Below are 12,464 nucleotides of genomic sequence, written 5' to 3'. Positions count from 1 at the left end.
TAGAATTCTGGTCACTGCAGTGACAACTGGCTTCACCAGGGGGTCATATTAGAGAGCCCTTACTGTTCTACTGGGTATTTTCAGGTTTTGACTTCAACATAAACAGGAAGCAATGTGAAATTTACAATTTTGTAAGACATAACTTTCTCATAAAATCAACTTCCCCATCACTGGGAACTTCTCAAGCCAGGCTTGCTTCTCATTCTGTAGATGCCAGCTTAACACTGACAAATGATTGCTGTTTTCAGTGCAAAGCAGTTTATCCATCTAACCCAGTGATTCTCAACTGGGAAATGTTGCCTCTCCCCCAGCACATTTGTCAATATCTGGAGACATTTTGAGTGATCATGGCCGGGGCAGGGAGGTACTACTGGCATCTAGTGGATGGAGCCAGGGATGCTGCTAAACATTCTACAATGCACAGGGCAATCTCCCACAACAAAGACTTTTTTTTTTTGTCTGTAGAAGCTGGTGTTTATTTTCCTTCAACCTCATTTCCATGTTTGCGTGAGAGACCGTGACAAGCAGCCTAAGACCACTCAGTGGTTGTTCCCACCCACCCAGTGGCCTGAGCAGTGGGCGCTGCAGACCAGTCTTCAGTGGCGGGCTGAGCACTCCAGTCTTCAGTGGGGAACTGCTGAATAGGCACAGAGGGCACCTGCACACCTTCAGACCAGCAACCTTCAGTTGCAACCAGCCTTCAGTCAGCAACCCCAGGCTGAGTAGCAGTGAACTCGGGCGCTGGGGCTGTCCATTCACCCTGAAACTCCTCCTTGGTCACAGCTTTTTCAGCGGCGGCCTGCTCTTCTTTTTCAATCTCTTCAGGATCTCTGTAGAAGTAGAGATCAGGCATGACCTCCCAGGGGTGTTCATGGGAGATGGTACCATGCATGTGCAGAACCTCCCAGGCCAGCATCCACCACATCAGACCCACTGAGTGGGCTCCCTTGTTGTTGCATGGAATGGCAATGTCCACGTAGCACAGAGGAGAATCTGTGTTACACAGAGCAATGGTAGGCAGGTTCACGTAAGATGCCTCCGTGAGAGGCTGGTGGTCAGCCCGAGGATTGGTAACCACCAGAAGCCGTGGTTCCCCGAAGGCTGCCCGGATCTGGTTAGTGAAGGTTCCAGGTGTGAAGTGGCCAGCAATGGGAGTAGCTCCAGTGGCAGCAGCAAACTTCAGCACAGCTCTCTGGCCAGTGTTCCTGGAGGATATCACACTGACATCAGCAGGGTTTTCAACAGCCACAATTGCACGAGCCGCCAACAGAAGCTTCTCCCAGGTCCTCTTCAGATTGATGATGTAGATGCCATCAGTTTTCCTTTTGTAGATGTACTGTTCCATCTGGAAGTCAAGGTTGGTGCCACCTAGTTGAGTTCCTGCTGCAAGGAACTTGAGGACGTCCTCCTCCTTCATTTGCAGGACATCAAGGGCTCCGGACATTGTGACAGCTTCCCTTTAAGTTATGCTAGGAATCAAAAACAACACCGTATGTACCCCTCGCCTGGTAGCACAGAAAAGCCCACAACAAAGACTTAATCAGCTCAAAATGTCGATAGTGTGGAGTTTAGAAACCCTGCTCTGACTTTAACCTACTCCAACCAACCTAGAAGATTGGGGCAATGTGTCTCCAAATCCAGAGATTTGTAGCAAACCTTTATTTCAAAAGGTTTCAAATGATTGCTCTTTTGCAAGCATATTCTGATTCATTCTTGAGAAAGGTTACTATGCCTACCAACTTTTTGAAAAGTTAAAGAAGAAGAAAGATCCATTCTTCCCTTATTCAGGAAAAGTCTCTTCAGGGTAAGGATATTTTATTCCAGTTACCAATATATCTTAAGTTCTTGTAAACATTTCTTCTTCTAAAGCCTTATTGACAGGGACACTGTCAGAGTTGGAAAACCATGGGTTGTGCCTGTTACTGGGTGACTATAGCTGCAGATGTCAGAGGATTAGTGCTATGGTTAGAAGATGGCTCATCTTTGTAGGTATTTCTTTAGGGTATTGTGCACAGCACAGCATGAGACTTGTCCTATTCCCTTGTAATTTCCTAGTTATCTGTGGGATTCCAACACACCCTCCACCACACCTCTCTTAATTTATAAATTCCTTATATGCATCTCTAATCCCAACACAAAGCCTAGACCATAGAGGAGGTTCAACAGTGGTTAACTAAATAAACACATGAATCATTGCTCAGTAAAATCATATAGAAATGAAAGAATATAGTCCAAGTTGAGGGTGAGGGTAGAGGATAAAGAATGACTTGCATTAATATACAAATGTGGGAAAGAAATCTGGAAAACAAACAATAAAAGTCACATGAACATAGTTTCACAATATTCCTTCCTTTAGAGTGATTTTTATTTTTATTTTTAGAATTTTTGTTTGTTTTCATGTTATTTGAAATAGAGAGAGAGAGATCTTGCATCCACAGGTTCACTCCCCAAATATCCACAACAGCCAGGGCTAGGCCAGGTTAAGGCCAGGAGCCTGGAACTCAATCCACATCTCACATGTGGGTGGCAGAGATTCATCACCAGCTGCCTCCAAGGGTCCCATTGGCAGTAAGCAAGAATCAGAAATGGAGCCAGGAATCTAACCCAGGTACTCCAGTATAGGATGTAGGCATCAAAAGCAGTGTCTTAACTTGTGCCAGACACCCAACTCATGAGAGTAATTTTACAAAAAGTATTTTTTGAAAAAGAACCCTTTTTAAAAAGTAATTTTAAAATCTATATCCATGGTTCCATTTACTCAGAGACACAAAATGGGAATTCTAAAAGATACACGTGTAGGGGCTGGCACTGTGGCATAGCGGGTGAGGCTGTCACCTGCAGTACTGGCATCCCATTTGGGCGCTGGTTCAAGTCCCAGCTGCTCCTCTTCCAATCCAGCTCTCTGCTATGGCCTGGGAAAGCAGTAGAAGATGGCCCAAATCCTTGGCCCCTGCACCTGCATGGGAGACCCAGAAGAAGATCTAGGCTCCTGGCTTCAGATTGGCACAGCTCTGGCCATTGATCCATCTGGGGAGTGAACCAGCAGATGGAAGACCTCTCTCTCCCTCTCTCTTTGCCTCTGCCTCTCTGTAACTCTGCCTTTCAAATAAATAAATAAATCTTTTTTTTTAAGTATGTGTATAGCTACAAATGTATTTTAATTGTATTTGGGACCTGTAAGGATCTCAAACTTGAGTATGTATCAGAAATGTGTGGGGAATTATTAAAATACAGAGCTCCAGGCCCAACCCCAGAGATTTTGAACAACATAATGTGAAGCCCAGAACATAGCATTCCAAAGAAACACCAGATATTTCTGATGAAGTTCATTTGGAGTCTCCTTTTGAGAAATATTCTTTGATATTCATACACTGGGGTATGTTATCTAAAAGGAGAGTTATCTAAAAGTAAGAACAGTGATGATATTAATACTCATTTCTAGATCTCAGCCTTGTGCTATTTATTCTTATTTGCTAGTAAAATGTGAAGTAGTAATGCTGAGCCCTGGAGTGGTCCGAAATATTATGGACTGGAGAGGGGATAAGTCTACAGATTGATCTACCTCTGTTTAGGGGAAAGAGTTAATTAAAAATGGATGAGAAAAAAACAAACAAACAAAAAAATGGATGAGAAGGCAGATGGAAACTTCTTAAATGAGAATTTTGAGTGCTGGAAGAGATTTTAAGGGGAATTGCTGTCATTGTGAATTTTATCTAATTTTATGTCACAGCACAAGATTTTACATGTCCTTTAAAGTGCTTTATTTATACTACTCTTAGTTCAAAAGTCATCAATTGATCTAATGAAGCAAAATAAAGAGGGAGGAAAGAATAATAAAAGAGAGTGGAGAGAAGTCTTCTTCCCTCCTATACCCCCAATAAACAGCAAAGGCTGGTATTAAAAAAAAAAAAGGAAAAATAGAACACAATTAAAGAAAGCCAGCTTAGAATTCATTTGTGAGAGCAGGAGTCCAAACTGTCTATATGTAGTCTTTCCCTGTAAGGTGAAAACAATGGAGAGGAAAGGGGAACACCAACAAAAAGTCCAGTTCAACAGGAGCTGATGTGCTAGACTCCTAAGAGGCCTGAATCCTTTCACCTTGCAAGGTCCCCTGCTATGGACTGAATATTTGTCCCAAGCCTTCCCCACCAAAACTCATGTTGAAGCCTAATTTATAAGACAATGGTTTTTGGGGTGGGGTCTTTGGGTTAAGTCATAAGGGTGAAGCCCTCATAAATGGATTAGTGCTCTTATAAGAAGAGGCAGGGAGAACTTGTTTCCTCTCTACTCTAAGAGGACACATAGAACTGAAGGCACAAGGACCGCTTCCGAACCCATGGCTCATTTTCCATACTTCTCACTCAACATCTATATAAGCTCCAGAGAGAGCATGGACTTTGTTTTGCTCACTGCTCCATCTTCAATTTTTTCTAATTGCTTAGAAATGAATTACTTGATGTTTTGAATAAAAGATTATGAAAACAAACACCAAATCCAACATCTTGGGATCTCACAGCCAGGAAGGAAGATGTTGATCTAAGCAACAGGCAGTGAATTCTGAGAGAGACAGCTGGAAAAATATTAAGACCACAGCCTTATGGTAAGCTTTGTTTTTCTTAATTTCTGTTATAAACACATTTGATCTGATAAAAACTGAGTTCTAGGAGCTCTTAGTATATTATATGCATGCATGCAGAAGTTTAAAGCAACAAAAGTCAGTGATCTATATGTTAAGGACAAAGAAAAATAGTAAGTAGCTTGATTATAATGTTTTCATGCCTTTGAATTTGGTAAATATCAAGGTAATAATACTTTCAGAAAAGTGAACCTCATAAAACAAATGACAAAAAGCATGAATCATCTAAAATTCTTTGTCTTCAGAGATTATTTGTAATGGAGTATGTTGATATTATCTCTCCTGGAGTGGATTTTAGGAGTTCTTTGAGGTGTGTGAGAAACCTTTTTGGATGACATGAGTATTTATTTGGTCAGAAATATTTTTAAGCCTTGAAGTCACCACTAGTGTAGCCCTTTTTATCACTAAAAATTACCATTGTTATTTTATTTTCTTGTTTACATGTGCTTCGTGGTTCTGTTCAACAGCTAGAGATGGGAAAGGAGGCCTGGCCCCAGTCCAGGCAGAGGTCAGTGAGTGCAGAGTTGTCTAAAATGCACACCCTGCCTTGTAGTCTTTCGTAATTCACTATTTAGTAACTAGTTCATTGCGTTTTCCTGATAACAATGGCGCAACTGCATTGTATAAATGCTCACAGCCAATCTTCTTAAAATTACTTAAAGGCAAACATTATACTTATTTTTCAAGAAAAAGAAAGTATCTGGACAAAGTGTAATTAAAGGTATTAAAGGTGTAATGAAAAACCATTAAATGAAACTGGCTATCAACATTTAGCTGATAACATTAAGGTATGAATATATATATTTGGTGTTTTTTTAAAAAGGCCAAAAAATTTAAGTATATTTACAAAGAGTTATTTCCAGTAGTTCATAATATAGATTTCCTACCTTCCTGGGTTTCTTGTTGCTATGTCATACAAAGTTGCCATCTGAAAGTTGTGGTTTGCTTCTGGGACTTATAAAGTTTCCATTCCTTCTGTTGGGAGAATGTAGCCCTGGTTTGAGCAATGAAGCTTTAAACCTCAATCTAATACCTGCATTCAGGTAGCTCCCACTGAAATCTACAAGTGCGATGCATATGAATCCCCAGAAGCATTGTCAATAAGACATTGAATGGAAGGCTTAATTGGTTCTTGGGTTATTTAAGACCAGAGGTGGAACAGGACCCCCAGACTACTTTGCCCATTCATTGAAGTTACAACTCACTGTGGATGATCCCAAACAGCTAGAAAAGAAGATTAGAGCTTCTTGGCTCATAGCATTGTTTTTACATTACTTGGAAGTTTCATCTTAATATCTTTGATCATCATAAAGTAATATAGAATACAAGGAGTGTGTGATTAGAATAAACATATTCTCCATATAGATTTGCCCTTAAAGCTATTGCTTTCTAAATTTCCAAGTATACTTTGTTACTGTCTTGAGGATGACTTAGCTATGATAAACATATGCTTCTCCCTCCCACAAGAGAAAGTGAGAAAGGAAGAGCAACAGTGAAAGTGAGATAGAGAATACTAGTTCAACAAATATTTTTACCTCATTTCTTGGCTCAGAAGGTTACTTGGAAGACATAATTTAGATGTCAGAAAGTGCAATTTTTTTTTTTTTTTTTTGACAGGCAGAGTGGACAGTGAGAGAGAGAGAGACAGAGAGAAAGGTCTTCCTTTGCCGTTGGTTCACCCTCCAATGGCCGCCGCGGCCGGCGTGCTGCGGCCGGCGCACCGCGCTGATCCGATGGCAGGAGCCAGGAGCCAGGTGCTTTTCCTGGTCTCCCATGGGGTGCAGGGCCCAAGCACCTGGGCCATCCTCCACTGCACTCCCTGGCCACAGCAGAGAGCTGGCCTGGAAGAGGGGCCACCGGGACAGAATCCGGCGCCCCGACCGGGACTAGAACCTGGTGTGCTGGCGCCGCTAGGCGGAGGATTAGCCTAGTGAGCCGCGGCGCCGGCCTAGAAAGTGCAATTTTAAGAATATTTTCACTGAATAGGACTGGGTCAAAGTTTCTTACTTTGGATTTACTGGTAATTTCTGAACGCATATTGTATGATGTATTATGCAGATTATGACTCCCATCTTCTCTTTGTCTTCTGCATCCCCACAGAAAACTGACATCACCCCCATTTTTCCACTCTCAAGAGATAGCTTTCATGTCTGCATCAGTAATAAGTAATAGCGCTGTTATTTATTTTTCATTTACCTTTTTCTAGTCATCAAAAACATTTTTTTTGTATCAGGTTATTAAACAACCAGTAAAACATACAATGTTGTTGAACATATGTTAAGATCCAACTCATCCTATAAGTAATCTGCATATTACTTTGCAACTGACTTGGCTAAAAGTATTTGTCTTTTAATCTCTCTAGAATGTCTTTTTAGGAGCAGAAATTTTTAATTTTGGATTTCAATATATCAAATTTTCTTTCATAGCTTATGCTATCTATCCTATCTATGAATTTTTTTGCTTAGCCTAAGGTCACAAAGGTTTTTTTCCTACTTTTTTTAATCCAGAAATTCTACAATTTGAAGTGTTACATGTATATGCATGACACACTTGAGTTATTATTTTTGTAAGGTAGGAGGTACACATCCAAGTTAAAATTTTCTGCCTTTGAATTTCCAAATGTCCTAGTATCATTGTTGAAAAGGCTATCTGTAATGAACTGAGTGTCTGTGTTCTCCCCAAATTCATACACTGAAACCCTCACCCAATGGAATGGTATTAAAGATTAGGACTTTGGTAGGTATAATTAGGTCATGAAGGTGGAGCCCTCACGCATGGGCTCTGGAGACTTTTCTTGCCCTCTTTCTACCTCATGAAAATACAATGAGAAGTTGGCAATCTATAGCCTGAAAGATGGCACTGACCAGAATCCAATCATTTTGGCACCCTGATCTTAGACTGAGAAAAAAAAATTTTAAGCCAGCCAATCTATGGTAATTTGTTATAGGAACCCATACTGACTAAGACATTTTCCTTTCCCCTACCAAATTGCCTTTTTACTTTTGTCTATTTCTTTTATTCTATTCCATTTATGTATGTGTGTATATTGATGTCAGTATCTTACTATCTTGATTTTGGTGAATTTATTATGTTATTCTCCTAATTGTTCTTTCTCAAAATTATTTTGGCTACTCCATATAGGTCCTTTGCATAGCCATATGATTTTAGATTCAATATGTCCATTTCTATTAAAATGCCTGCTGAAATTTTGATTGGAATTATTTTGCATTTATAGATTAATTTGGAGAGAAATGAGAACATAACAATATTGAGTCTCCCAACCTATGAACACAGTATATATCACCATTAATTTAGATTTTTTAAAAAATTTATTTGGGAATGAGAGAGAGACACTCCCATCTTGCTGACTCACTCTCTGAATGTCTGTAATGCTTGGGCTGGGCTGAGGCTAGGAGCCTAGAACTCAATCCAGGTTTCTCACATGGGTGGCAGGGGCCTAACCACTTGATTCACACCACTTTCTGTCACCCATGTTGCAGGGTGCACATTAACAGGAAGCTAGCATGAGAAGTGGAGCCAAGACTAGAACCAGGCATATTGATATGGGATATAGGCATTTCAATTGATGGCTTACCTACTAGGCCAGATGCTTGTCCCTACGTCTTTAATTTTTCTAAGCAATATTTTGTGGTTTTCCATGTGAGGTTTTTCATTCTTTTCATTCTTTTCTATCATAATATTTCTTATTTCCTGATGCTCCTACAAATGGTATTATCTTCAAATTCTGATTGTTTGTTGCTACTATATATAAAAATAAAATTTAACTTGTGTATCAGTCTTATATTCTGTCACCTTGTTATACTACTTTTTCATTCCAGTAGCTTTTTTGTTTGTTTGTGGGTTCTATTTGTGTTTATTATTTTGAAAAAAAGTTTAATTTTACCTTTTCAATTGGGATGAATTTTATTCCTTTTTCTTACCTTACTGCATTAACTAGAATATCCAGGACAATGTTGAGCTGAACTGGTAAGAATGGGCAACATCTTCATGTTCCTGATCTTTAAGGGAAATAAACTTGTCTTTCATTATTAAGAATGAGTTCAGAGGCCAGCACTGTGGCACAGTGGGTTAAGTCTCCGCTTGTGGTGCTGGCATCCCATAGGGGCACTAGTCTAGATCTCTGCTTGTGGCCTGGGAAGGCAATGGAAGATGGCCCACGTGGTTGGACACCTGCACCCACATGGTAGATCTGTAAGAATCTCCTGGCTCCTTGCTTTGGATCGGCTTAGCTGTGGTAGTTGTGACCATTTGGGGAATGAACCAATGGTTGGAGCATCCTTCTCTCTGTCTCTCCCTCTCTCTGTCTATGACTCTGCCTCTCAAATAAATAAATAAAATCTTTAAAAAAAAAGAAAGTGAGTTTATATATAGGTTTTATTGGTGCTCTTTAGAGGCTTGAAAAAATTATTCCTGTATTTAATTTGCATTTTTAAAATCATTGTAAATGAGATTTGTCTTCTCATTTGCATTTTTCATATGAAATATGTTGTCTCCTTTCTCACTCTGTATAATAACTGTTTTCACTCTGACTGCTTTTAAGATTTTCTCTTTATAACTATTTTGACAATTTTATTATAATGAGTTTTGGTATAGGTTTTTTGGGGTTTTTTTTTGTTTGTTTTTTTGGTTTCTTGTGCTTGAATGTCTGGGTTTTTCAGCAAACTTGGAACATTTTGACCATTATTTCTTCAAACATTTTTTCTGCCCCTTTCACTCTTCTTTCTTAGTGTCTCCAATTAAGCACATACAAGTCTACTTGATGGAGTGTGGCGGCCCACTGCTCATTTTTAAGAACATTTATTTTATTTATACATTTGATAAAGTGTCTATAACTATCCTTGATCCCTATTTTTTCTTCTCCCGTGTTTAGCATGCTGCTAATCCCATACAGTGTATTTTTCATCACAGATATTATAGTTCTCATCTCTTGCTGTTCTATTTGGTTTTTATTTTTTTTATTCTTTTTTTTTTTTTTTATTTTTTGACAGGCAGAGTGGACAGTGAGAGAGAGAGACAGAGAGAAAGGTCTTCCTTTGCCGTTGGTTCACCCTCCAATGGCCGCCGCGGCTGGCGTGCTGCGGCCAGCGCACCGCGCTGATCCGATGGCAGGAGCCAGGTACTTATCCTGGTCTTCCATGGGGTGCAGGGCCCAAGTACTTGGGCCATCCTCCACTGCACTCCCGGGCCACAGCAGAGAGCTGACCTGGAAGAGGGGCAACCAGGACAGAATCCGGCGCCCCGACCGGGACTAGAACCTGGTGTGCTGGCGCTGCAAGGCGGAGGATTAGCCTAGTGAGCTGCGGCGCCGGCTCTATTTGGTTTTACATATATATTTCATGCCTCTGTTTAGCTTTTTAAATGTATGAAATACTTTTTTAGTATCTTTGTCTTTCTGCTAATTCTAACATCTATTTAGTTCTGAGTTTGTTTTGATTGATTGACTTTTTCCCCTTATTGTGGGTTGTACTTTTCTTTTGTCTGCCTGGTAATTATTTATTGGGTGCAAGTTGTGAGTTTTATCTTGTCGTTTGTTTTATAGTTTATAAATATTCTTGTGCTTTGTTCTGGACCACAGTTAAGACATATGGGAATGGTTTGATCCTTTTAGGCCTTGCTTTTTATCTGTTATCAAGTGGAACCAGAACAGTCCTCAGTATCGTACTAATTACCACCCCCCCACCCCAACACACGCTACCAAGACAAGAGTTAGCTGAGCATTCTTCCAAATACTCCATGCCTCACAAACTCTTCCAGTATGATTTCTGAGTACAGGAAATATTGTGGCTCTATGTGTAAAGCACTCTGCTTAGCTCCTTCTTGCCCAGTATTCTCTTCTATGAGTTCTAGCCATCGTGTTCATTCCAGACTTTTAGCTCCATCTCATGTCAGGGAATTTTCCAGGCTCTGTTTGGGATCCCCCTCCCAATGATACAGACTAGAATCTCTTAAGAGACTAACCTGGGGGTTATGATAGGGTTCACTTCATTGATCTCCTGTCTTTTAGGGATTTCATTGCTTAATTCCCAGTGTCATAAAACCTATTGTTTCATATATTTTCTTCATTTATTGGTTATCTAAGGTGGCAAAGTCAATCTAGCCTGGAGCTAGGAGCTTCTTCCAGGTCTCCTATGTGGGTGCAGGGGCCCAAGGACTTGGGCCATCTTCTACTGCTTTTTCCAGGCACATTATCAGGGAGCTGAATCAGAAGTGGAGCAGTTGAGACTCAAACTAGCCCTCACATGGGATGCAGGTGTCGCAGGCAGCAGCTTTACCTGCTACACCACAATGCCAGACCCTGTATTGAGTTTTTATGAAACTAAATTTATAATTTATTTCACTTAAATGGAAATTCCTTATAGTGAGATGAACTACTTGCCGCTTTTTGTATATGCAAAATTCCCAAATCTGGAGAAAAGAGGATGCAATTTTGAGGCTAAGAATTGATTCACTGTAGATGGCTAAGAAATTAGTGGTTTATGCTGAGACGAAAAAAAAAAAAAACACTGGGAACTCTTTGAAGGTTGGCATTGTGCTTCCATTCATTTTATTTTCAGTGTCCTGGACATAGTTGTGCCCAACAGATGCTTGTTGAATGAGTGAATGAATTTTGTGTCTAATCACATAATATCCTAACACTGCTGGTCTGGCAGACCCCAGAATTTTCTAGTATGAACACCCCCCACATTAATTGATCTGCTTCATTAAAGTGGAAACAGTGCAACTAATTGGCTTTGACAGAGGCCAATTTCCCAGGTCACTGATGTGACTGTCACACACTCCTCAATAAACAAGCTGTTGTGCAAAGCACCTGAGGCCAAGAGCCTAATCACCTTTCAAAGTCTTTGACCATGATGACACAACTAAGGAAAGAAGAGAGTTCAGCATTTGCCAGTGAATCAGCCTGTATCTGACAACAGACACAAATTGGCAAAAGACTGACCAAGCAGCCATCTGCCCTTTAGTTATAATCCTAGATGTTCATTAGAGATGTTGAGCTTATATCCAGATTCTGATTCAATTAGTCTGGGATAGGGCAAGGAAACTGATATTTTCAAAGCTCTCAGGTAATTCTATTGTGCAGCTAAAACTGCAATTCACTACATCAAGACAACAAGTTAATAATTGCAGTCCTACTTTTGCTGATCTCTTCAGTATAAAGGTATTCTCTTTTCTGGTAAGGTGTTACCAGTTAGAATAACATGAGGAACAAAAACCATATGGTCATCTCAATGTATACAGAGAAACCATTTGATGAGATTCAACACCCCTTTTTGATAAAAACCCTCCACAAAAACATGTATAGAAAGAACATTCTTCAAAAGTATAAAAGCTATATACCACAAACTTACAGCCAATATCTTACTAAATGGGGAAAAGCTGAAAGTATTTCCCCTCAGATCTAGAACAAGACAAGGCAGTCCACTTTTGCCACTCTTATTCATCATAGTGCTGGAAGTTTTAGCAAGAGTAATTAGGGAGGAGAAAGAAATAAAGGACATCAAAATTGGAAAAGAGAAAGTCAAATTATCCATCTTTTCAAATGACAAGATGTTGTGCATGGAAAAACCTAAACCCTCCACCAAAAGGCCATTAGAATTGATAAACCAATTCAGTAAAGTTGCAGATTACAAAATAAACATACATCAGATAGTACCTTTCTTGAATGCTAATTATGAACTCACAGAAAGAGAAAACAAGAAAGAAATCCCATTCACAATAACCACAAAAATGAAATATTTGGGAATAAATTTAACCAAAGAAATGAGAGATCACTACAATGCAAATCATCAAACACTGATGAAAGAAA

At 39.8% G+C, this 12,464-nt stretch overlaps 1 pseudogene; it reads right to left on the bottom strand.

The window, feature by feature from the left end:
• Window positions 1-496: 496 nt before the first annotated feature.
• On the bottom strand, window positions 497-1,472 carry LOC100343216 (small ribosomal subunit protein uS2 pseudogene; annotated as a pseudogene).
• Window positions 1,473-12,464: the final 10,992 nt, after the last annotated feature.

This window comes from Oryctolagus cuniculus, chromosome 14, assembly GCF_051225735.1.
Source record: "Oryctolagus cuniculus isolate XC-2025 breed Fujian yellow rabbit chromosome 14, ASM5122573v1, whole genome shotgun sequence".
Lineage (NCBI taxonomy): Eukaryota > Metazoa > Chordata > Mammalia > Lagomorpha > Leporidae > Oryctolagus > Oryctolagus cuniculus.
The sequence above is the reverse complement of the archived record's forward strand: the minus strand, read 5'-3'. Positions and strand labels throughout refer to the sequence as shown.